At 47.9% G+C, this 26,332-nt stretch overlaps 1 protein-coding gene across 2 annotated transcripts in view; it reads right to left on the reverse strand.

The window, feature by feature from the left end:
- CTNNA2 (catenin alpha 2) overlaps nt 1–26,332 on the reverse strand; it is a 1,094,935-nt gene that overhangs the window by 196,588 nt on the left and 872,015 nt on the right. The gene's annotated exons all lie outside the window — the stretch shown is intronic.

A 26,332-nucleotide genomic window follows, 5' to 3' on the forward strand; every position in this document is an offset into this window, starting at 1 on the left:
AGTTGCGCTCAGCTTAAAGCCAAATGCAATGCAGCCCTCATAGTTAGTGTAGGAAACATGGAGCCATATGTACAAAAACATTTTTACTGTCAGAAATGACCTGAATCGCAATATCAGGTCGTTTACGACTGCAAAGATGCATTTTCATACGCACAAAACACAAATTGCAATTCTGTAACATGTTCCCTAACTGCAATTTGTGTTTAGCAATTCCATATTTGGAAGGGGCGTGTGTAGGGCATTCCTTCCAAATGCTGAATTGCAGTGCTATGTATGAATTTTTTGCGACCGAGTTATAGTCACAAAGCATTCACTTTTTACTGACACCTGAAGGGTGGTGGTACCCATTTGTAAATTGGACCGGTCCCCACATGACTCTTTCCTCTTGGTGAATGTCGGAACAAAGGGGCATATTTACAAGCCCCTTGTGCTGCTTTTGCGCCACTTTTGTGATGCAGCAGCGGCGCAAAAGATGCGCCATGGTGCGGGGTATTTACAACGTGGTGCATCTGAGATATGCGTCACGTTGTAAAGCTCTGCGCCAGAAGGAGGCGTTCCTGCACAGGGGGGGGGGGGCGTTCCGGCGCAGGAATGCCTCCTGAAAGTGGCTGAGTGAAATCTACAAGATTTCACTCAGTCATTTTGGGGCCCATGCTGCATCAAAACCCTGCGCCTGCTTGAAGCAGGCGTAAGGATTGATGCAGCATTGGAAGAATAGGGCCCCCCGAGCATTGCTGGAGCTGCGTCGTGCTTGCGACGCAACTCCAGCAATGCAACACTTTTATGGCGCGGATGCGTGACGCATCTGTGCCGTTTTTGCCCCATGGTGCGCCGCATTGTAAATGCGGCGCAACCATGGTGGCGGAGCCGCAGCGCACAATAAGTGGCGCATCCCTGCTGATATGCAGGGATGCGCCACTTATTGTAAATATACCCCAAAGTGTATTTAGGAGCAGTAAGTGGTACAAGAGACAACTGTGAAGTCCTAAAAACATCAAACCTCATTGTTTCATTTAATTTTTTTAAACACCTCCCATTTTCCCTTAAGGGAAATAGGCTGGTTTAAAAAAAAATTGCTTCATTAAAAAGCAATCACAGACATGGTGGTCTCTTGACCCCAGCAGACCACCATTCCTGTGATGGCTGCAATTCGTAATGTGTGGCAAACCTCCTACCTCATTAATATTCATGAAGTAGGTCTATTTTCAACTCCAGTAGGAATCACTAGCTGAAGTTTGTAAGCTGTCTTACAATAGGAATTGCAATTTCCCTATTGTGATTTGGTCAAAACTGCAATCAGGAAATCATAATTCAGATTTTTTTGTAACTCTGACCCTTGATTGTTCAACTGTGGGAGATAGAGACCACATTCGACTGTGGAGCTTACAGAGATCAAAAACACCTTAAATCATCATTGTGGCTAAGAAATAAATTCCTGCACAATTTGATCAAAATGTGAAAATTATAATGATCTAAATTACATAAAAATGACTACAGTTGAGTGTATGGAGACAAATTACTGAACAAATTCCCATTAAAAACAAAGGGTACTAAAAACCAATAGAGGTCAATGGGGTGCAGTCAACAAGGACCTAAGTTCTATCTGCAGCTGACTGACAGTGGTGACCACTGTCAGTCAGCGTTGGGGAAGCGTTGGTAGTACAGCTAATTCAAAAGCTTTAAATTCTCCTTAGACACATTCTGGAGCTCAAAAATGTCAACATGACAAGGCTTGGGCTGTAAGCAGACAGGGCTGAGCTGTGTTGACACCTCTTTTTGGTTCTGGTGATAACCTTGGCTTCTATGGGAATTCACAAGGCCATATTATCAAGCCCATTATCGCCGCTTTAGCTGTAGTTTCCTGCCGATAAAAGCGGCGATATTGTATCGCCCTTTCTTGATAATATGGCCCTTTGAAACTTACTCCCTCGTTATGCTGGACGTCTTTTAGAGTACCACTGGACCCTTTAAAAGACCAAGGTGCATAATGCTCGATTTAATTTTTACAACTTTTTATTGTATTTTCAATCTTTTTGTTCCGAAATAAAGTTATTTCATGTTAATTACTTTCTACCTGATGTTAGCTTAGCCAGAGACATAGTAAATCATGAAAAGTCCAGCAAAATGACGACCCCCGACGAAAGAAAGGCGTAGACTAGTCTTTCCCCATTGGAATTCGTGCGTAAACAGGGCGTGGGTGAGAAAAGACAGTTGGGGTTGATAGTTGTTGTGAGAAGCGATTGGACGCTGGATGTTTGGGGGATTGCTGTTTTAGGTATAATTTGATGTTAATGGTTAATAAAGTTATTGATATGCAACCATATCCTGATAAATTGGCCTTTCACACTATTCATGGGTCATGGAGTGTTTATTGTGGCACAAACTCATTTCTATGCGTATTTGTACGACCAAGTAATGCAATTTTATATTGCATGCAGTTTTTCTTGCCAGTTGTGCTGGTGACACTATGAACAGAGGTCAGGTGTATATCAGAGGCCTTTACAGTATAATGTGGTATGTTCAAGTTTGGTTTCTCTAGTTACAATTTTGCTCAAATGTCACATGTGGTTCATCCATAGCTCACAGAAAACTTTCCTTACATGCAAAATGTTATCTTAAGTTTTATGCATAGAAAGTATTGCAATCAACGTAAACGAACCATGGCCATTGCCAGTTCATAGAACAATACTGTAAATGATCACAGGTACAGAGAGAGAGAAGGCGAACCGGCAGCTAATTAGCATGTGATGTCTTATTCCTGGAAGGAGGTGTTTTCCAGGCTACTGAGGTGAAGGAACACCCTATGGCAGATTCTTACTTGCGACATAATGTCCTGGTTTAAAAGGCGGGAGTAATTACACACCTAATGAATGCCTTGAACAATCTCTAATTACGTTATAACATAATTATTTTCCGAGAAAGGTTAAAGTAACTCTGTGTTGTAAAAACGACTTTAATAACGTTATGATTACACCTAAAACAGGAAAGAGGTGAAAAAGAAATGTTAATGCCTCGTGCACGTCAAGTTGAAGCCGTTCTGACCGATAACATGACAGCTGAAAGAGGCTGTTTTCTAAGTAGCTGATTGTGTACACGGACATTGCACCATTATACTATGCACATCACAAGGAAAGGCGGGGCCGACATGGGCCCTGCCGCAGTTATTGCGGGGCACACCGGCCCCCACCCGCCCCGGGTCCCCTGGTGATCCGGAAGTGATCAAGTCACTTCCGGGTCACAAAGGGAACAAAGACCAGGCCGGTTAGATCCTGCCTGGCGGATGAGGGGTTAAAGGGCAGTGGAGCGCGAGAGTCTGCCTCTTTCACTCCTGCGTGCCACGGCCTGCCCCTCCAGCCTCTAGGAGGCTGTAATTATTTTCAGTTTTATTTTGCAGGCGGGGGGTCTTGTCTTGAGTTTCTCCAGATGGTTTTCTGAATGCTGGCAGGGGGCGTGTTGAGCAGCTGTGGCGGGAAGACGGAGCAAGCGCCGGACCACCTGAGGCATAGCAGTGGCGGAGAGGCAGGGGCGCGTCCAGCAGCTGTTTTTTGAGACAGAGGAACAGCTGATACAGTCCGAAGGTTTCGCTGTGCAGCATGACCAACTTTGGGACAGCACGGTCCGGAGTAAGTATTTCCGCTCCCACCGCGGAATCGTTTGTTGTGTCACTTGGCTGGTAGCGAGGCCCCTGCCCAGAGAGAGCCCGGTTTAAAATGTTTCTCACTAATCGTTGTGGCTGTGGTGTACGGTTGCATGGAGTTTGCGGCGGCTGTGGGAGGCTGCAGGCGCGGGTGGAGCGCGGGCCCTGATGTTGAGAGCCTTTTAAAGGAGAGTGGTTCTTCGTGACGTTGTAGGGAACCTTCCGCATGTGGAGGGCAGCATGTCCTGGGCCTGTGAATGCGGTACACGGAATCAGAGGTATGACTTTGTAAGCTGAAGGTGCTCCAAAGTGGCTGGCTGGCTCAGTTGCTCGGAGCGGATGTTTAATAGTGTCGATGTTGTGATTTCAGGCAATTCATGTCCTGTATGAAAGTTGTGTTTGGGGCGCGGCAGCTCATGTGGCCCGAATTGAATGTTGATATGCAGAGGCGCAGGTTTGCATCGTGGGGTGAGCTGGGATCAGGAGGGTAATTGGTCGTGGCGTCGTGCGTTGTGTGCCACCGTTCTTTCCCCCGGGGTTATGCTGTGCGGTGAAGCGCTCTAGTCACGTGCACCGGGGCTCCCATGCGACGGCTTTCATTCCTTCATGAAGGTTGGTTTTGGCAGTGAGGGGTTCCTTGGTGAGGGAGAGGATCAGCTGTGTGTCGTCGGCATAGGAGACGATGTTGAGGTCTTGCAGTCTGGCGACGTGAGCGAACGGGCCATGTTGATGTTGAACAAAGTCGGGCTGAGGGATGATCTTTGGGGTACGCCGCAGATGATCTTGGAGGCCTCGGACCGGAAAGGGTGGAAGCTTACGCTCTGGGTTCTGCCGGAGAGGAAGGAGGTGGTCCTTTCCAGAGTGTTGTCTCAGATACCTGCGTTGTGGAGGCGTTTGCTTCGGGTGTGGTGGCAGACAGTGTCAAAGGCAGCTGATAGGTCCAGGAGGATGAGGGGCGTGGTTTCGCCCTGATGTCGCCGGTGGGGGCGATGAGGGGGGTTTCGATCTGTGGATGCTGCGGAATCCAGACTGGGATGGGTCCAGGATGTTGTTCTCCTCGAGGTAGCAGGTTAGCTGTTTGTTGACAGCTTTCTCGATGACCTTTGCCGGGAACGGGAGCAGAGAAATGGTCCAGATGTTCTTGAGGTCTCTCGGGTCTACCTGGGGTTTTTTGAGCAGGGGTTGATCTTGGCGTGCTTCTAGCTCTCCGGGAAGGTTGCGGTCTCGAAGGAGATGTTGATGGCCTTGCGGAGATGGGGTGCGATAGTGGCGCTGGCTTTTTTGAAGATGCAGTGTGGGCATGGGTCTGATGGGGAGCCTGAGTGGATGGTGTTCATGATCTTGATGGTGTCGTCGTCATTGATGTGGGTCCAGGTGAGCAGGGGGTCGCTGTGGGTGGTGGCCCTGGGGTCTGGGGTATCATTGGTTGTTGGGGTGGTCAGGTTGTTGAAGCTGTCATAGATGTCGGCGATCTTGCGGTAGAAGAAGGTTGCAAGGGAGTTGCACAGGTCTTGCGATGGTGGGATGTTGTTTGTGTTGGAGCTGGGGTTGAAGAGTTTCTTCACGATGTTGAAGAGCTCTTTGCTGTTGTGTGCGTTGTTGTCGAGGTGGTCTTTGAAGGAGGTCCTTTTTGCGGCTCTGATGAGGTGATGGTGTTGGGGCAAGGCGGTCTTGAGGGCTTCTTAGTTCTCCAGTATCTGTTCGCAGTGCCACTTCTTCTCTAGTTTTTGACAGGTTTGTTTGGAGGTCTGGAGTTCTGCGGAGAACCAGCTGGCATTCTTGGTGGTGTTTTTGAGCGGGGCGAGACTTTTGCGCAGTCGGTGATCCAACGCCTGAGGTTGCTGGCGGCTGTGTCGGGTCGACGGGTGGGCTTCGGGCGAGGGCGGTGTTTAGCTGGTCTTTGGTGATTTTACTCCAGCTACGGTTGGTGACCTGCTGGGTGCAGTGGTGCGTGGTGTGTTTCTGGAAGGTGAAGTGGATGCAGCGATGGTCGGTCCAGTGGAATTCGGTGGTGTGGCTGAAGGAGACGCGGGTGCTTGCGGAGAAGATGGGGTCAAGCGTGTGGCCGGTGGAGTGGGTGGGTGCAGTGATGATCTGTCTGAGTCCGTGGTTAACAAGATTGTCAGTCAGGGTGGTGGAGTTGGTGTTGTTGTTGTTCTCGAGGTGGACGTTCATGTCTCCGAGGAGGATATAGTCCGTGGAGGCAAGGGAGTGCGTGCTGTCGAAATCGGCGATGAAGTTGCTAAACTGAGTTTGTGGTCCGGGGGTCTGTAGATCAGTGTTCCTCTGAGGGTGGTGTTCGGATCAGTGTGGATCTGGAAGTGCAGGTGTTCTGCGGTGCTGAGGGTGTCATCGGAGTTGGTCAAGACCATGAGGGTGGTCTTGTGAATGATGGTGAGTCTGCCTCTATTCCATTGGTGCGGTCTCCGCAGGTGATGTTGTAGCCGTCCAGGATGGCTATGGTGATGTTGACTGCCAAGGAGTCGTTCATCCAGGACTCTGTCAGGAAGCCTATGTCTATGGAGGATGTGTCGACCAGGTCCCAGAGTTCGACGGCGTGTTTGCGTGCGGAGCGAGTGTTCAGTAGTATGCATCTCAGGTTGTTGCGTCCTGTACTGGTGGGCGGGTTGGAGGCTCGGAGACTGGTGAAGCTGCAGTTCTGACATGAGAAGGGTCTTTTGGTGCACTTCGGGGGGGCGAGGAGGCAGGCGTGTGCTGGTCCGGTGTTGAGTGCGAGGAGGGTGTTGGCGTTGTAGTGGCGTCGGATGTCGCAGTGTTTGTGGGGGGCAGGGGTTCTGGTGCTGGGTGCGGTCCAGGCGCAGACGGGCACAGACGGGCTTGACTTAGGCACACCTTCGGCGCTCCAGCGGCTGCAGGCATTAGGAGGGGAGGTGGGAGTGAGGAGCAGCTGGGAGGTGGGGGCGGATGAATGGGAGAGCTGGGGCAGGGTCACAGCGGTGGGAAAACAGGAGTGAGGAACGGTGAGGGGTACAGAAGGCAAAAAGGGCACAGTAATGGCACAAGCAGGAAGGAGGAAAAACAAACCAAGACAATTAAACAAATAAAACAAAATTCAGAGAGCACGAGCAAGAGCAAACCTTTGGCCTACCACTGGACACCAGGGATGAGGTGCAGGTGGGTTAAGGAGGCCCTTGAATGCCATCAGCAGCAGCAGCAGCGGCAGCTGGGATTGGGGCACGGGCACACAGGTGGTGCTATGCGACGTGGGGAGCGACTTGCCTAAATGGAGAAGCGGTTGTCAGCGGGAGTCCAGCAAAGATGACCGCAGACCTAATCACGATTTGGCTGTCCGTCGAGGCAACTGTGGCAGGAATACCTCCTACTTTGAGTTTGCGGAATCAAAGTAAATGAGGTAAGAAATGTCCTTTTTTACTGTTTGCCACTTCCATTTCTGACTTGTACCCCGTTATCCAGGTCCCTTCTTTGCTGCTCCGACTCCACCACAACGCCAAATGACTCCGTTGTCATCGGGATCTAAGGCAGGCAACGTTTACAATCATCTTACTATGAATCGTGTGCTGAGAACTGCTGTAAACTTGTGTCTTTTTGCATTGCTCTTTCATACAGTTTTTTCTTATGTGTAATGCAGTACATTTTACAACTTATCAAGGTAAGATGAACACACCTGTGTTTACACTTAGATAAATGTTGTTGTTGTGGTGCTTGGGGTTGTGCTTGTGGTGCCTCTGAATTTACATTCAATAGTTAAAGTATGTTGTGTGGCATGCAATATGTTGCAAAAAGGAGCATAACACATTACCTACATATGTTTTTGAGGAACACACAACATATATGTGTATTGTCACGGTAATAAGTTGGACTTACCAGTCCTTGCTTCACCAGGGACTCACTCTGTTAGCAAACCGGCACTGGGACTGCGCCAGCACAACAGGGACTTTTAAATAAAAGTGACAGTTACCGCTTGCCTAATGGCGATGGAGCAGAAGAGTCAGCATGCATCGAAATATGGTGAGCAGTACACCATCAACTAGATGCAAGCAAAACTTGAAACCGCCACCATGGAAGGACAGCAGGAGTTGCACCAAGATCTAAATCAAGCCCTTAGTCTAGGCTGACCTGCAACATGTTCTTACAAAAACAAATACAGTGAGAAGAATAGTTTTTTGGGTTCAAGTGAAGTGAGAAGCTATTATATGCTACTGCTTGAGAATGGAATGAGGGCTGCTGATTTAGGATGCCAGGGAAGGGTAGTCCCAATATATATGAAAGGCCGGAACAATTTGCTTTTTAGGTTGAGCCTCCGCAGTGCGCATGCGCTGTCTGCAAGACCTGATGTAATTGCTACAAGGACTGTAATCCCGCCTGCTGCTTACAATTGGTTCACTCCTGCTTTTCTTTATTTTCCTGGCTCCTTATTGATTGGTGCTGTGGAAAATGACTAAACTAGGTATACATAAGCGGCGTTCATTTATGTTCACCACAGCCACTGTTGAAAGTGAAGTGAAAATCGTGAAACAGTGGCCACTCCATCTTGTCCCTTTTCAGGCCCCTTCGTGCGCGTAAGTGGCAGCCATTTTGAAAGCCATGGCCCCTCTGCCCATTGCCGATAGCCAGCGCGTCTCTCTCTCCCCCTCTCCTAACCTCGCGAGCATCAACCGCGCACTGACAGCCCCCGCTCTCTCATACCTGAGCCATAAACCTCCCCTCCAGCGCGACTCTGCCTCGGAAATGCATTTCGCTCCCGGCCAACACCTCCCCATCCTTTGATGAAACCCCCTTTTCTCTCTGCCCAATTGTCCTGCCCGTTCCCAGGCAACCACCTGGCCCTGCGGATGCCATTTATTGGCCCCCCCTTACAGTAAGCAGCTGCCCCGATTCAAAGGATCTCCAACTGATCAAAGCCCCCCCCCCACCCCACGAGATCCGATCAGACACACATTCCGGGAATCAACGGAATGTCCTGCTGTGCGATAGTCATCACCTACTGTGACCGGGGTGGGCACTTCTACTGTAAATGCGTGTGGGAACAGGCTTGAAGTGGGAATTCCTAGGATGTCTTTTCCGTACATCAAAGTATTGACAGGAATGTGTTTCATGCAATAAAGCTATAAACTTGTGTATAAGAGGCCAGGCCTCAAGGATGCGTTTAGAGCACCTCAAGAAGATACCCTGTTGTCTGATTTGACGTGTTCTGCTCCGTCGGAATAAACTTCTGTTTCCTGCCTTCCAGTCTCCAGCGCCTGCCTCTTTATTTGGTAAATATCGGATGGTATGAAGGGCGGCTAACGCCGGGCAAAATATTGAAGGGTTCTTGGTCGAAATCGGCCCTACCTTTCCACAGTGCTCCTGATACATCACTTCCGGTTTTAGCTGAGGAGCACTGGCCCAGGACAGTTTTCTTACACTTGTAGATGTTTATACTTGTGTTAATTTATTTCCTGCTAGTGTAACTGTGTGGTGTGAGTGCCTGTCACACACCGCATAACTTCTGTCGACTCGGGCATCGTGCTATATTTTTAGCACAATGCCTGCTTTAATGGTTTTTTTATTACCATGGCGCCCGCTTCATGGGCCGCCATGCGCAAAAGTTTTATGTACACAGGCACCACACTTTATTTCAGCATGCTCCTGCTTTCTGGTTTATGAGCTTCGTAGCGTTTCCATGGCAGGGCAGCCTCCAGAGTCCTATCAAAAGTACTTTAAATGGCTGCTGTTTTGTCAGAAAATACCAGTCGCTTTATATTATTGGAACACACCCTCACCGGACCCAGCGTGCTTTTAAGTCTACCATTTAACTTCCTTGTTAACATCTTGCATACCAGAAGCCCAGACTGTCGCCCCTCCGAACCTATGGACCTTATACTCTTCCTGTTATCCACAGTGACGTAACACAAAATGACCCACACAACTCCCCCCCCCCCCCACACGATGCAGTATCTGATGAGGGGACAGATAATTACTGGTCTTAGGCTGAATGGGGTTTACCTAAAGGGTTGGGGCCCTTGCACCACACCCCTAGTTTTCCCACGTGATGACATATTTATTCCTTCTAACTTCCCCAATTGCTTGACGCGCAGTCAAGGCACAAGAAGTACCCTTCATCAACAGAGCCTTATTCCCATCCTCTCCTACTCCCTTCACCCACTCCAGACCACCCACGCATGAGAGCACACATAGCACATGAACCTGCTCAAACAGTTCATCTTTTACTTTGGCACCCTTCCTAGTTGCTGCCACCTGTCTTCGCCCAAAAGGCTCTGGTGCTCCTCTGACATAACCTGGTCCTTCATGTCTTCGCTGGGCCTCATACTAGAGGAGGCATCACCACTAGAGAAACCTGAGCACTAGGGGTTAAATCCGTCCTAGAACCATCCTCCTGTTTTATTCATGTGGCTAACAGGTATCTCTTCCTCTATTGCCCTCATCCCACTGCCCCGGACATTTGTTTGATGTTTGTTGGCATGCTTTATAATCGGGTGAATGTCTTATTTCATTACTCTCACCTCCACATTGCCTGAACCAAGCACACATACACGCCGCAGTCAGCATAGCTTGCATAACACAAGACCAAACTTGCACTGATTTGTAAATGTGGGCCACCTTGCTAGTGGCCACAGGCCATGGGTGGGAGAGGCCCACCAAAGCCAGAAGGGCTGGTGAACTGTCAGCCCCCTGTTAATTATGATTGGTCCCAGGCCTGCCAGCCTTATGTTGACACAATCTCACCATTCTCAGTAGCCAAATGCTGCTTTGCCTTTAACTATTGCTAGAAAGGCAGTCTTTGTTTACTGTATTCTTCAATGGCCACATCTTGGCAGCTGGCACGGCCAGCTAACGCTGGTGGTGCACTTGAAGTGGTTGTAATTCCGCCTGAAGCTTGCAATTGGTTTGCTTTTATTTCCTGGTTCCTTACTGGTTATCGCTCCTGGTACATTACTTCTGGTTTTAGCTGAGGAGCACCGGCCAACTACAGTTGTTTATGTTTTCCTTTGAGGACTACTTGTTTTATTTTATTTTATGCTAGTGGTAATGTGTGGTGTGAGTGCCTGTTGCAGTGCACATACCTTGGATGTACCCGGGCGCTGTGCTTTATATTTACCACGTCGGCCGCTGAGTGCCTTTTCCAAGTACCTTGTGCTGTTTATTTTATCACCACAGCGCCCGCTTTACGGACCGCTGTGCACATAACTAGTAAGTACACGCAAGCAATAGTTTCATGTTTCTTTGCAACCGCATCACTTTTTTTACATGGGCGCCGCACGTTACATATTTAGCACATCGCCTGCTTTTATGTTTTTGGTTTATTACCAAGGCCTTTGCCTCATGTGCTGCCATGCGCATTTTTATGTACATGGGCTCCGCCCTTTGTTTCAGCAGAGCACCCACTTTCATGTTTATAACTTCAATAGTACTAAGTCTCGCAAATGTGAGACCTTTTGCATTGCAAATGCTTGTTCAAGGTTATGGTGGAGTGCTCACGGAGCCAAAGTTCTGTTTTACTTGGAGCCTTGAAAATTCTTTCAAAGTTTCAAACTAGAATCTCACCTGCTTATTTACCCATCTGTCAGAAGGCCAACAGCAGCAGAGAGCACTTTCAAACCCAAAGGTGAACATCTATTACAATGACACCCTCCTTTAACTTTTCTGATGTAATGTGTGACTTTCATATTTCCAGGTAAACCACCTATTATGTCAAATCTCAAGGCCTATTTTAAAATCGTCTTTAAATCATAGCTCGGTATATTGCACAGCTGCCTTGACACTCACACTCATTTAGATGAAGCATAAACGTTTCCAAAGAAGGATAAGAAGCTACTAAAACCTTGGCACAGTATTTCCATGTTGTCTTTTTAATTCATATGTATTTGATTGTCGAGTGATGATCCTTTCGATTTCTTAAATGACTACCAGCCAGTTGTTTACACATTTATGTTGTCACTCTCAAATTGGCTGGCAGCAAAAGGGCACTTTCTAAGTCACTCATAAATCGTAAAACTCAGCACAACATTTTTCGGTAATTTCGCAGCCATGTCTTGAAACCAGGGGCACTTACACTGAAATGTTATCATCATAATTCCCTTACTGACTACTGTACATTTATCTTCACAGAATGAGGGTTATTCAGGCCTTTACATTTTATTTTTAGCACCCTGTCAACTAACACAGGAGGACATGTGAGAGCTGGCTGATTTATTAAGTATTCAAGAGGGGAAAAAAAGTTGTGTATCTTGCTGTTACACAATCGTTTAACCATTAAAAAAAAAAGATAATCACTGGCTCGGAGCAGTGTTTAGCGGAGGGACATTTATATTGTTAACTGCAATCCGATAATAGAGCTGTTCAGAAACCAGTCCCTCGAACCGGTAAATGGAAGTTCCCCATCACCCCCAGTGACCTCTTTATTAGCAGGAACCTTGGGAGGCTCGACGCCATTACTTGTGTATTCCATTAGAAGGTGAGCCCTCGGTGGCCACTAAACCATCCTTTATCCTGGCAGGCAGTAAAGAAGTGAGATTATCCCCCAGTGAGCTGCAGCGGGCTCACTGAACAGGCGGCTCCGCCATTGTTTCTTCCTCTCAGTAAAAAGCAAAGCAAGTAAGGAGCAAACGAGAACGCTGTTAGAAAGCACTGTCTGCTGGCTGGCGAAACTCTAAAGCATGCCTCTGTTGCAAACAAACACTTGTAAGTCAATTTGCAAGCTAAGTCATTAAACCAATGCTACATTTGTAAAAAAATTAATTGAAAAAAGTGCCAGGGTCCTTGTCAGGAAGCCACCCTGGCCTGCACCACCCATTGCGACTACTGTCAATCTCACTGACAGTACTAACACAACTACTAGCTATCACACTGTTACAGGTGTGACAATTCAGACTGTTCGAGGCCCCTCCAAGCTATAAGAATGGCTTGAGAGGCAGGTTGTTTTAATGTCTATTATCTTAATAAACAGCTGTTGATGTGGTGATCTCTATATTACACAAACAGCGCCACCATGCGGTAGCTATCATAAGTTATAGTGTTGTCAATGAAGTGCTGGCACTGAGTACTAGAAACCACTGTCTCAAATTAAGCACTGCATTAAACATACAGCTTTTATACATTCAATACAAATAGACAAGTGAATCAATGCTGCACACTTCAGGCACTTGAGTGGTGTCTGCCCAGTGAAACCTGACTGCATATTAAAAAAACTGAGGAGTAAACCAGACCAATGTATTCTGAAGTGGACGATCTATGGATGCTCAGTCTCCGCCTTCTTGTCTCCTTGTTCTGTGCCTAAAGTAGATGATCACTGGTAAGTTGGTTTAAAATAGCTAAGTTGCTATGTGAACAGTCAACACCTGACAAAAATCGCTAAAAAGAAGAATGTTCGTGTAGCTTTATTCATTTTCTCATTCCTCAGACAACCGTGTTATAAGATGCAATACTGGAAAGCTTTTGTAAAAAAACATTTTTGCTTGAGCAAATAGGCACGTCTAGAGTTGTTCATTGCAAAAATCTGCCAAGCATGTGAAAATGCTCTTGCTTTTTCTTTCTACACAGTGCACATGGAATATTTTTCATAGTAGGAAAAACCCTTCCCTTACAACCCCACTGTGAGCAATGGGGTTTTTGGTTGACAGGGGTGTTAGCCCTAGTCATGCAACAACCACAATCCCTGTCAGAGTGAACCACAAAAGTCACTAAAAACTTGGGCACAAAAAACAGTCAGGCTTAACTTGGAGGCAATGTGTAAATTATGTATGCAGCACACAACCAGTAATAAAGTGAAAACACAACACAAGAAAGAATCTGCACCAGTTAAAAAAATAGAAAAAATTGAAATAACTTAATTGACTCAAAAAGATAAAAATCCAATCAGTAGAAACAGAGTTAAGCAGTTTTTAAAGTTTAAGATAAAAGCCAGCGCCTAAAAGATCAAAAGATCAACCATGGATATTTAATCAGACTGGACAGGGTCAAATTCGAAAAATATGGCCGACCGCGATGTTATGTTATATTAATGTTATTGGTATTTCTATAGCGCCAACTGTTACCCGAAGGTGTCCTGGCGCTGTGTGATGGCCTACAGATGATTGGGTGGCATGGGAGAAATAGCATGATCAGTTTGAAAACAACCATGTTTTTAGTGCCTTCTTAAAGGCCAAAAGATTGGTCATGCTTCACAGATATGGTGGCATAGCATTCCATGATCTGCCTGCAATCGCTGTAAAGCCTCTTCCACCCACGGTGGCCTTTTTCACCCTCGGGACCGTTATGAGTCTTGCATCTGAAGACTGCAGTGGTCTTTGAGGTGTATACCAGCGAAATCTCTGCTTTAAAAATTCTGGTCTGGTGCCCTGAAGGGCTTTAAAAACCAGACAGAGAGACTTAAATTGAGTGTGCTTCCTAACCAGCAGCCATTGAAGTTTTTTTGTTTTGGCTGAAATTGAATCGAACTTTGGTGTGCCTGTATGCAGTCTAGCTGCTGCATTCTGCAGAATCTGAACTTTATTTAAAGACCCTTCCTGGTTATTAAGATATAGACTGTTGCAGTTGTCTAATCTGGACATTATTACTGCAGTAACAACAGTTTGTTGCGCATCTTTGGATAGTAGTGGCATCATTTTTTGCATGATCTGAGGATATATGCAAATTAGCTTTCCTGAGCACTCTCAGTTTGTAAAGTTCAGTATCAGAAATAATAAAGTTCCACTGAATTCATCCAAAGCAGTCCCAGGTGGGTAGTCCAAAATATATCAACAAAGTCCTTCAAATCATGGGTTTTTATTTTTCTCTTTTCTCCGAATTCAAATCCTCCACAATCCACATACAGAAGTCATTGGATTATTCAGCCTGAACTGAACTTTACAAACTGAGAGTGCTCAGGAAAGCTAATTTGTTTTGTAGACCTACTGGATAGGTTGTGTGGGGTGTTGGTGACCACACCCTTCCTTAGGAGCACCGACATATACTGGGAAACTCATACCACTCCCTTACTTGCAGAGCGCCCCTCTAACCTGGGTTACCGATTGTTTGTTGTGAGGATATATGCAGTTGATGAGGCCACTGTGTTCACCTGGTCTCTGAAACTCAGTTTGTCGCCTATCCAAATTCCCAAATTCTTCACTTTCCTTAACCCGTTCCCAGCGTCGAACATTTAGCGCCCAGTGCTGAACGTTCGGAGAACGAATGCTGACCCGACAGCCAACGGTCGTGCGCAGCACTGGGGAGGTAGCGCTCGTGACGACCGTTGGCCGTCGGCAGCAATTAAAGGGTTAAAGGCGTCGGGAGCTGACCTGACACCTCGGGCCAACAATCAGGGGTCCAGAAGTTGGGGTTGTTGCTAAACACACAACCACCGTTTTGCTGGAGTTGAGTTTCCAGCAATTTTGTGCCATCCACTTACCCACAGTGTTCATACAGTCCTGTTGTCTCGACGCAGTTTCCTGGAACATGTCTGGTTGAATGGACACCACAATTTGGGTGTTATTCACATAGGACGTCAGGACAAATCCAAAGGATTCGATAAGGGGTGCCAATAAGGACACGTAAATATTAAATAGTGTTGGGCTTAATGACTACCGGCACACCGCAAGGTAGGGAAAAAGATTCTGCTTCAAATTCTTCCATGGTCACTGTTTGCTTTCTATCAGAAAGAAAGGATCGAAAGAGGTTTTCAAGCAGTGCCCCTGACTCCTATCTCATCCAATCGGTCCATCAGCAAAGCATGATGGACCATGTTGAATGCTGCAGATAGGTCCAACATGATCAATGCAGCTTTTCCTCCCTGATCCAAGATGATCCTAAGCTCCTCTGTGGACTTGAGAAGCACGCTTTCCGTACAGTGGCCCTCTCTGAAACCATACTGAGTTGGGTTCAGCACCTGAGAGTCGAGCAGAAATTTGTTGAGTTGCACATTCATATTTCTTTCAATGATTTTTGCTGGCAGTGATAGTCTGGATATTGGTCTAAAATGTATTGGATCATTAGCGTTAAGGCTGGTTTTCTTCAGTGGGGCAGGATTGATGCATGTTTCCATACTCTAGGAAAATATCCTTCTGAATACATTATGTAAAAAATGGAGGTCAGTGTGAGAAGGTGGCCTGATATGCAGTGGTCACTATTCTAGTGCCCACTATGTATCAGTCCAGCAACCCTTATTGATGATTGGTTGTAAGTCAACCTTATAGACCAGCTATCCTAGTAGCGTGGACAAGAGCAGTCTAAGGCTAAAGACTCGAGAGGGCGTGTTAAGCCAGCTGTTCACCACACATATACCCCTTGAATACCCAGTGAAAGGACACCACACAAGTGTTATGAAAATAAACAGTTATTTATTAAAGATCACAACAGCCCTGTACTCTTTATGAGGACAGGGTACTAAGCACAAACCAAAACTCTTACAAAAATACTTAAGTTAGCACAGTATATACAAATGCCCGAGGGGCACGGAAAACCATATACTCTGAAAGTGGAATGTGAAATTCCTAGCAGGTAAGTACAGTACTAATAGCTTTTGGAATCGCTAGGACTTGACTAGGGAATCGTTAGATTACTTCTAGGAGGCCTAGGGGACTCGGGTGCAGTGTGTGCACTCTCACGCGAGATGCGGACAAAAGTCTATGGTAGCTAGGAAATAGAAAGTTAGTGTTCTCGGGCGAACCCGACCTGGTAGGGAGAAAACGAAGATAGATTCTGACCCTTGGATAGTGAGGCTATGCTGGGGCACCGAAATGCCGAAGTTACCTAGCCCAGGGGCTGCAGCTGCATAGGTCTGAAAAGACGTCGGGAATCCTCGTAGACGGACCAGGAGCCGGAAGAAAAGATGCTGGCCGGTGACCAGTGAAGAAAGTTCAGTTGGATCCAAGCCTGGATCTCGAAGATTGATGACACCTGAAAGCAGAGGGGACCAAGTTCGAGACTACTAGCCAGTAGTCAGTGGGCACCAGGAGGGCACCGGATGGTAGCCACCTCGACAAGGTGAGTGGGTGACGCTGGAGCTCGAAGATCTCACGGACCAGGAGGCGTTGTCGGCGACCAGGATGGAGGATCGAGCTGTCCCACGAAGATAGAAGCTGTCGGCGTCGCTGGACCCAGGATTGGGCAACAAAGCCTTGGCAAATTCAAGCCCACGCGGTGGACCTAAAATGGCGTCTGGAGTGGACCAGGAGGGTCCGGGGTGCCTCTCTTGAAAAAGGAAGCAAGGGCCAGCCTGGAGCAACCAGACCAGCAGTCGTGAAGTCGTTGGGCGTCGTTCAGAAGGCCACAAGCCAGCCGGCTAGTAGCCAAACAACGCGGTGCACAGCAAACAGCAGAAGGGCCCCACGCAGATCGTGGAGATGCAGGGAGGCTGACCTTGGGTGCTGGAGCTGCGCTGGGTCGGGGCTTCTCGGACCCCAAAGCACTCACCAGTGGAGGACACGGTGGGCTTGCAGTAAAGATGTCGTGCAGTCTTGGCGATCGTCGGTCCCTCGAGGTCTCGTCGCACTCACGGTTCTCAGCTTGGCTGTAGAGGTGAGTAGAGGTCAGAGGTGCCAGGGAAGCCGGGTCTCGTCGAGCTGGGTCGTCGGATTCGTGATGAAGGACTTGCAGCAGACCGCAGTGTTCTTTAGGATGGTGCCCGCTTGATGCAGGGTGACTACTCCTTAGCCACAAGGGAGAATCTTGAAGAAGAAATCGTGAAGTCCTTTCGAAGAAAGTGGTATCTTGATTCCAAAGATGATCTAATTTGAACAGGGGGCCCGCTCCTATCTTTATACTAAAAAAAGGGGGCTGACCCGGTGACTAGGTCCTGCCTATGGGTGGGACCAGGAGGGGGGTGGTTACACCCCTCTCCCCTGCCGGACTTCCCCAGGCCAGGGGCTGGTGTGCCCCTGGAACTGGTTCTGACTGGCCTATGCGTAGTGAGCACCGGGGTGCCACTCAGCAGTCACCTTCCTGAAAAGCCCTGCCTACCCAGGATACACAAAACCATGTCTGGGACGGTGCTAGCACCGCCCCTGACAGGAAACCCTTTGTCCAGGCTCCCCTCACTGGGAGGACTCCCAGCTGCAGGGGGTCAGACTCGTGTCTGTGGTGGCAGCATCCATTTTGTGGAGCTGAGGCTTTGCTTAACTTTAACCGGGGTTCACAGTTACATACATGTCGTGTCCCTCTAGAAGGGTGGAATGCTAACCCCGTCGCCAGAATTGGCGAGGGGTTAGTATTCCAATTCGTATGACACCTTACTCGACATGTTTTGATAAAGCAATACCAAAGTTAGCATTTAACCGCGAGGATTATAATGCACTTAAGAGTATATGGTATGCGATATCATGGAACAGCTATTAGGACTTGGTTCCGCAAGCTGCAGACAGGCTCAGCTCATGCCAGAGCACCATCTCACACGATTCCAAGCACTCTGCCTTCAGGATTGTCAAGGCCTGCCATAGGAGTGACTGATAGGAATCTGTGTGTCCATTTTAGGGTTAGGTAGGGGTATACTACACCTACAGCAAAGGGTGATTACACGACTTTGCCCCAGCTGTCATGCAGCCAGTTGTGTCAAATTTAGGAGGCCAGCCAGGGGTGGCATAATACATGCTTCAGCCCCTGGCAGCCCTGGGTACACCCATGCCCTGAGTTACAGGGTCTGATAGGGTGGCCCAGTACCAATTGGAAATGTACCTAGGGTACATGGAATCCATTTTAAAGAGAGAGCAGTAGGCCTGGGGTCCTGATTGGCAGGGTCCCAGGTCGACTATGTCCAAAACCAGCTAAAACACAGGGCAAAAAGTTGGGGGCAACCATAGTCAGGATGTACCTTCCTACACAACCCCCCCCCCCCCCCCCAAACGAAAGGAGATAAGGCTATCCTTGTCCAGGTAAGCCTCTATTACCTAAGTGGCCATATAAGGAAGGACCAGCTCTGGCTTGGTTTCCCCCTGTGTCATGGTCCACTAGGCAACCCCTCACCCTAAGGGTATCTGAGGGTCTCCACCATAGGGAATCTCTGTCTCTGGTGTGTCTTGGGAAAGAAGAAGGCTGATGCTGGGATGGAGTACTGAAGTGAGGCTCCTCTACCTTTGGGCTCAACTTCCTCCAATCACCATTCATCATGTGTGCCTTTCTTTCTTTAGCTGAGATGCACTGAGCTCTCAGGGTCAGCCTCTGGCTACCTAAAGCTGGAGGCTGAGTCCCTCTGTTTGGCTTACTGGAGGGACAGGTCAGGTCTGGGGTTTTTAGGCCCCATGTTTGGCTGTGCCCAACAGTGTCCAGCTGTGGGAGTTCCCTAACTACTTTTAAGGGGGATCCCTCAGGAGTCTGTTCTATTTTCACTTGGCTAGGTTTACCAGCTTCAGTGATCCTAATCTGCTGATTAAGGGGTTCTTTTGGACAGGGGGCCCTTTTGGGTCCACCACTGGCCTCCCTGTCCTCTTCAGCCCTGGGCTGACTGAGGCAGGGTAGAGAGGTGCAGGTTACCTGCTCCAGACTGGGTCCCACCTGGGAAGGTTCCACTGCCATCAGGGGCTCTGCCAGGCTAGGCCTGACTACCTCTGGGGCAGTTCCTTCAACAGGGGTAGAGTCAGTTCCCTGAGGAGGCTGGCTCTCACCTAGTGTCTGGGAGGGGGAAGACTCTTCTTCCTCCTCAATGCTCTCTGTTTGAGTGGAGTGATCCATTGTTTCAGGCTTCACAACCTCACTATCTGTCTGAGTAGAGGCTGAGACCATTTCAACCTTGCCAACCTTTTCAGGAGGGCACTCAGTCTGTGTTTGGGCTGTGACTGTCACAGCCCTCCTATCCTGTTCTGAAAAGTCTGTCTGAGCCTGGGCAGTGGCTACCACTGCCCTTCCAACCTTTTCAGGGAGGAATGATGCTTGGACTGGGGCTGTAGCTATTACTGCCCCACTAACCTGTCTGGATAGGCCTATCATTCTGGAGTGAGTTTCCTGCTCCACCTCAGCCCATGCTGAGAGTTCCAGGTCATTCCCCAGTAAGCAATCTACAGGTAGGTTATCTGTCACTGCCACTCTCATGGGCCCTGTGACATTACCCCAGCTGAGCTTGACTACTGCCATGGGATGCCTTCTCTTCACTCCATGAATGTCTGTCACCTGATAAGTAAAACCAGGGGTCAGTTGAGCAGAGGGGACCAGATGGTCACTCACCATGGTGAGGCTGGCCCCTGTGTCTCTGAATGCCTCAACTTTCTGACCATTCAATAAAACTTCTTGTCTATACTTTCCCAAAATGTGGGGTCCAGTAGTGAAGTTGGCAAACCCCATGCCAGTCTCACAGACAAGAGTGTGGTCAGGGAACCTGGCTAGGCCATAGTCCTCCTGATTGCCCAAAGTAATGCCCACCACATTCTTGGGGGCACTCCCACCACCTGGGGGATTACCACTAGTGGTAACAGGAGGTCTGGGAGTGTTACTTGGGGGTATATTTTCCTTATTGCTATTTTTAGGGCACTTGGCATCACTTTTGTAATGGCCCACCTGTTTACAGGTATGGCAATAAGGTTTCTTCTGTTCTGAAGGAGTGTTCTGGGACCCACCACCCTTGTTGGAGTTTTGGGGCCCTTGGGAAGTCTTCTCTGTGGATTTATCCCCACCCTTCTCTTGAGGCTTGGTTGATTCCTTTTTCTGGTCACCACCCTGGTTTTTAGGCCTAACCCTGGTTCTGACCCATTTGTCTGCCCTCTTACCCAATTCCTGTGGAGAGGTCAACTCAGAGTCTACCAGGTGCTGGTGTAATAGCTGGTTCTGACAATTATTTAAGATTTGCTCCCTCATAATTAGATTATACAATCCTTTAAAATCAGTAACCTTACTACCCAGTATCCAGCCTTCAAAAGCCTTAGTGGCACAATCAACAAAGTCAGTCCAATCTTGAGACTGAGTTTTCTGGGTGTCTCTGAACAGCATCCTGTATTGTTCAGTGGTTAAACCAAACCCATCAACCAGTGTATTCTTCAAGATTTTGTAATTGTTAGCATCCTCCACCCTTGTGGTGAGGAGCTTATCTCTACCTTTACCATCAAAGGAGAGCCACAAGATAGCTGCCCACTGACTTTGGGGAACACCCTGCACAGTGCAGGCTCTCTCCAAAGCAGTAATCCATTTGTGGATGTCATCCCCTTCTTTAAAGGGGGGCACTATCTTATTCAGGTGCTTTGTATCAAAACTCCTTTCCCTATTGCTAGGTATATTGCTGCCACCAGTGGGCTGTAGCCCACATAATTTTTGCTCTCTAGCAAGGGCAAGTCTCTCTTTGGCCAGGGCAAGTTCTTCCCTTTCAATCCTCAGTTTGACTGCCCTTTCTTCAGCTTCATACACTCTCCTCTTAGGGGACGACATCCCTCTGTGAGAAGAGTTGAGAGAGCCATTGGTTCGAAGGGATCTGTTAGAGCCTCTTGATAGAGACCTAACTCGTCCATTCCCAATGTTAAGCTGACCTGAGAGTGGCCCCAGGGGTCCCCCAGTACCAATCTCATGTCTGCTTAAGTTGGACCTGCTTAGTCTTCTGACTTCTACCTGTCCCTTATCTGCCTCATCCCCTGACAACTCATCCTCCTCCTCAGCATCATCTGCCTCATGGAGGGGATGGATATCAAAGGGACCCTGTAAGGAGGGCAAACTTCCATCTGGATTAGAAGGGTCTGGGTTACCAGCCCTACTGGCATCATAAGCCTCTAAGAGACCAATCAGAAAGGAAGTGGTGGGGTTAGACCCCTGTTTTAGTTTCCTGAGAGTACACACTTGTCTCATCTCATGGAAGCTAAGAGCAGCATATTTAGAAGTGACCTGTGGAGGGTCCACTGACACAAGGGGAGACTCAGAGTTTCCTCCTTTGTCTGACATGCTGATTCTAGTGTGGTGTAAGTGATGCACCTACCTACACTATGTGTTACCTACTGATCCCTTGCTAGAGTTGCAGCCAAGGTGTGCTAAGCCTTGAGGAGCTACAACAGCTGGTTCAGTAGAACTCAGAGTATTCTAAGCTTTAGTTATATGTACCTAACAGTACTTATGTGATCTTTCAACAAGATATTTTTAGGATACGTGTGGTAAAACAACAGCAAGCTCAAATCCCAACCGCTGCTCACCAATGTGAGAAGGTGGCCTGATATGCAGTGGTCACTATTCTAGTGCCCACTATGTAGCAGTCCAGCAACCCTTATTGATGATTGGTTGTAAGTCAACCTTATAGACCAGCTATCCTAGTAGCATGGATACGAGCAGTCTAAGGCTAAAGACTCGAGAGGGCGTGTTAAGCCAGCTGTTCACCACACATATACCCCTTGAATACCCAGTGAAAGGACACCACACAAGTGTTATGAAAATAAACAGTTATTTATTAAAGATCACAACAGCCCTGTACTCTTTATGAGGACAGGGTACTAAGCACAAACCAAAACTCTTACAAAAATACTTAAGTTAGCACAGTATATACAAATGCCCGAGGGGCACGGAAAACCATATACTCTGAAAGTGGAATGTGAAATTCCTAGCAGGTAAGTACAGTACTAATAGCTTTTGGAATCGCTAGGACTTGACTAGGGAATCGTTAGATTACTTCTAGGAGGCCTAGGGGACTCGGGTGCAGTGTGTGCACTCTCACGCGAGATGCGGACAAAAGTCTATGGTAGCTAAGAAATAGAAAGTTAGTGTTCTCGGGCGAACCCGACCTGGTAGGGAGAAAACGAAGATAGATTCTGACCCTTGGATAGTGAGGCTATGCTGGGGCACCGAAATGCCGAAGTTACCTAGCCCAGGGGCTGCAGCTGCATAGGTCTGAAAAGACGTCGGGAATCCTCGTAGACGGACCAGGAGCCGGAAGAAAAGATGCTGGCCGGTGACCAGTGAAGAAAGTTCAGTTGGATCCAAGCCTGGATCTCGAAGATTGATGACACCTGAAAGCAGAGGGGACCAAGTTCGAGACTACTAGCCAGTAGTCAGTGGGCACCAGGAGGGCACCGGATGGTAGCCACCTCGACAAGGTGAGTGGGTGACGCTGGAGCTCGAAGATCTCACGGACCAGGAGGCGTTGTCGGCGACCAGGATGGAGGATCGAGCTGTCCCACGAAGATAGAAGCTGTCGGCGTCGCTGGACCCAGGATTGGGCAACAAAGCCTTGGCAAATTCAAGCCGACGCGGTGGACCTAAAATGGCGTCTGGAGTGGACCAGGAGGGTCCGGGGTGCCTCTCTTGAAAAAGGAAGCAAGGGCCAGCCTGGAGCAACCAGACCAGCAGTCGTGAAGTCGTTGGGCGTCGTTCAGAAGGCCACAAGCCAGCCGGCTAGTAGCCAAACAACGCGGTGCACAGCAAACAGCAGAAGGGCCCCACGCAGATCGTGGAGATGCAGGGAGGCTGACCTTGGGTGCTGGAGCTGCGCTGGGTCGGGGCTTCTCGGACCCCAAAGCACTCACCAGTGGAGGACACGGTGGGCTTGCAGTAAAGATGTCGTGCAGTCTTGGCGATCGTCGGTCCCTCGAGGTCTCGTCGCACTCACGGTTCTCAGCTTGGCTGTAGAGGTGAGTAGAGGTCAGAGGTGCCAGGGAAGCCGGGTCTCGTCGAGCTGGGTCGTCGGATTCGTGATGAAGGACTTGCAGCAGACCGCAGTGTTCTTTAGGATGGTGCCCGCTTGATGCAGGGTGACTACTCCTTAGCCACAAGGGAGAATCTTGAAGAAGAAATCGTGAAGTCCTTTCGAAGAAAGTGGTATCTTGATTCCAAAGATGATCTAATTTGAACAGGGGGCCCGCTCCTATCTTTATACTAAAAAAAGGGGGCTGACCCGGTGACTAGGTCCTGCCTATGGGTGGGACCAGGAGGGGGGTGGTTACACCCCTCTCCCCTGCCGGACTTCCCCAGGCCAGGGGCTGGTGTGCCCCTGGAACTGGTTCTGACTGGCCTATGCGTAGTGAGCACCGGGGTGCCACTCAGCAGTCACCTTCCTGAAAAGCCCTGCCTACCCAGGATACACAAAACCATGTCTGGGACGGTGCTAGCACCGCCCCTGACAGGAAACCCTTTGTCCAGGCTCCCCTCACTGGGAGGACTCCCAGCTGCAGGGGGTCAGACTCGTGTCTGTGGTGGCAGCATCCATTTTGTGGAGCTGAGGCTTTGCTTAACTTTAACCGGGGTTCACAGTTACATACATGTCGTGTCCCTCTAGAAGGGTGGAATGCTAACCCCGTCGCCAGAATTGGTGAGGGGTTAGTATTCCAATTCGTATGACACCTTACTCGACATGTTTTGATAAAGCAATACCAAAGTTAGCATTTAACCGCGAGGATTATAATGCACTTAAGAGTATATGGTATGCGATATCATGGAACAGCTATTAGGACTTGGTTCCGCAAGCTGCAGACAGGCTCAGCTCATGCCAGAGCACCATCTCACACGATTCCAAGCACTCTGCCTTCAGGATTGTCAAGGCCTGCCATAGGAGTGACTGATAGGAATCTGTGTGTCCATTTTAGGGTTAGGTATAGGTATACTACACCTACAGCAAAGGGTGATTACACGACTTTGCCCCAGCTGTCATGCAGCCAGTTGTGTCAAATTTAGGAGGCCAGCCAGGGGTGGCATAATACATGCTTCAGCCCCTGGCAGCCCTGGGTACACCCATGCCCTGAGTTACAGGGTCTGATAGGGTGGCCCAGTACCAATTGGAAATGTACCTAGGGTACATGGAATCCATTTTAAAGAGAGAGCAGTAGGCCTGGGGTCCTGATTGGCAGGGTCCCAGGTCGACTATGTCCAAAACCAGCTAAAACACAGGGCAAAAAGTTGGGGGCCACCATAGTCAGGATGTACCTTCCTACAGTCAGTTTTCGAGAAACTGGTTCTGCTGCTAGTTTTACTACAGAACTCAGGCAAGGATCATAAGGAGAGCTTAACTTTACCTTCGCCAAAAGATTGAGGGTGACTGAGTATGGAAAAGCTGTCTAATTGTGGGGCATCGTCTTTTGCTTTCCTTTGATCGGTTGCCAAGTCACTACTAGTATTGGATGAGTAATCCGAAAAGATTTGGAAGATACCGTTTACTTTCTAAAAGTGCAATTTTCAAAACTGTAACTTAAAATTGGACATTAACATGAAAGAGGATTTTGTGTTACAATTTAATAGATACCAAACATGAAATGCTGATCTGCTAACATACAAAGGTTAGCACAGCCTGTTCATTTGCAAGTGGGACTGTGCCCAGGTCTGCCCCAATCCTGTCCACAGATGTCCCATTCAGGCATACCTAATCACTCTATTGTGTGACTGTCGGGTAGGAATTCACAAACTCTAACTGCCAACTACACACAGTCATGTGACCTAGGAAAGGCTGCAGTCATCAAATGGCAGAGGGCAGGAAAATATCAACTTTTTATAATTGGCATTCAAGAGGATTTTTAATTATATATAGAATACAAACATGAAATTGTTATCTGTCCCGGTCAATAGTTAGCACTTACTAAATGTAATAAAGCAACCCAATGGTATCCTTTGGTACAGTTAGGCCTCACAGAGTTTTTACCTACCACGATATGTAAAACCTAATCACACATGTCCAACCTTTTAAATACAACGCATGCACTCTGTCCTATGGACTACCTAGTGCTACCTTAGACTGAGCAAGGGAGTAATTTTGCCAAGTCAACTTAGTAGTTTAAAACAGCATTGAGGCAGCAATGGCAGGCCTGGGGTATGTTTTAAGAGGCTAATTAAGTGGGTAGTACAATAAGTGCTGGAGACCGACTAGTAGCATTTAATTTAGTGGCCTTGGATATATGTATACTACTCTACACAGAACATATAAGTAAATTAAATATGTTAATCAGGTGTAAACCAATTTAATCATGTTAAAGGGAGTAAGCACAAGCAGTTTTGCACTGATTAGCAGAAGTAAAGTGTTCAGAGTCAAAGCCCAACAAAAATGAATTTCAGCAGAAAAATGGGGGGAAACAAGCAAGAGGTTTGGGGAAAGACCAATGTAAGGCTGAAAGGTCTAACATCCCCCAATGTTGGTGTATTTTTATTACTATTTTTTTAGAGTGGGAAGAGGTCTAAGAGAAACTTGTAAATCTCGAAAAACATGTAGGTACAGATTTATTACCATATTGCGCTAGGCTTGCCACACAAAAGTGATGCAAACTAGCACAAAATATTTATTTGGTGCTTGGTTTTGCACTTGAAAGTTGCCTGAAAGTTACACTTTAGTGGGATCAAGTTTACCATTTTCTCTCCAATCTAAAGTGATGGGGGGGGGGGGGGATTCCCCACTCCAACCTAAGCAACTTTGGTGAAATTATTACATTTGTGAGGGTTTGGATATACTATCCCCATTTCAACTTAAGCAACAGTAAGGAGAGCACTAGATTTTGGATGGGTAAGATTGACTATTCCGACTCCCACCTAAGTAACAGGAGGGAAAACATTGGACTTTGGAATGGTCAGATATGCAATTGTCTCTCCAAACAGGGTAACAGTAGGGAAAATGTTGGACTTGCGTGGGGGCCAGATTTACTGTGCCTACTCCAACCTAAGTACCAGTAGTGAAAGTGCTGAACTTTGGAGGGCATTGATTGTCTTTTCCCATGCCAATCTAAGCAACAGAGGGAAAAGTGTTGGTTGTTAAAGGGGTCAGATTTACTACTCCAATTCCAACCTGTTCGAAGCTGGAGAAAGCAATGGTCTTTGGAGGTGTCACATTTGCTATTCCTACACTAACCTACGCAACAGTAGGGGAAGCATTGG

This window comes from Lissotriton vulgaris, chromosome 3_2 (assembly GCF_964263255.1).
Source record: "Lissotriton vulgaris chromosome 3_2, aLisVul1.2, whole genome shotgun sequence".
Lineage (NCBI taxonomy): Eukaryota > Metazoa > Chordata > Amphibia > Caudata > Salamandridae > Lissotriton > Lissotriton vulgaris.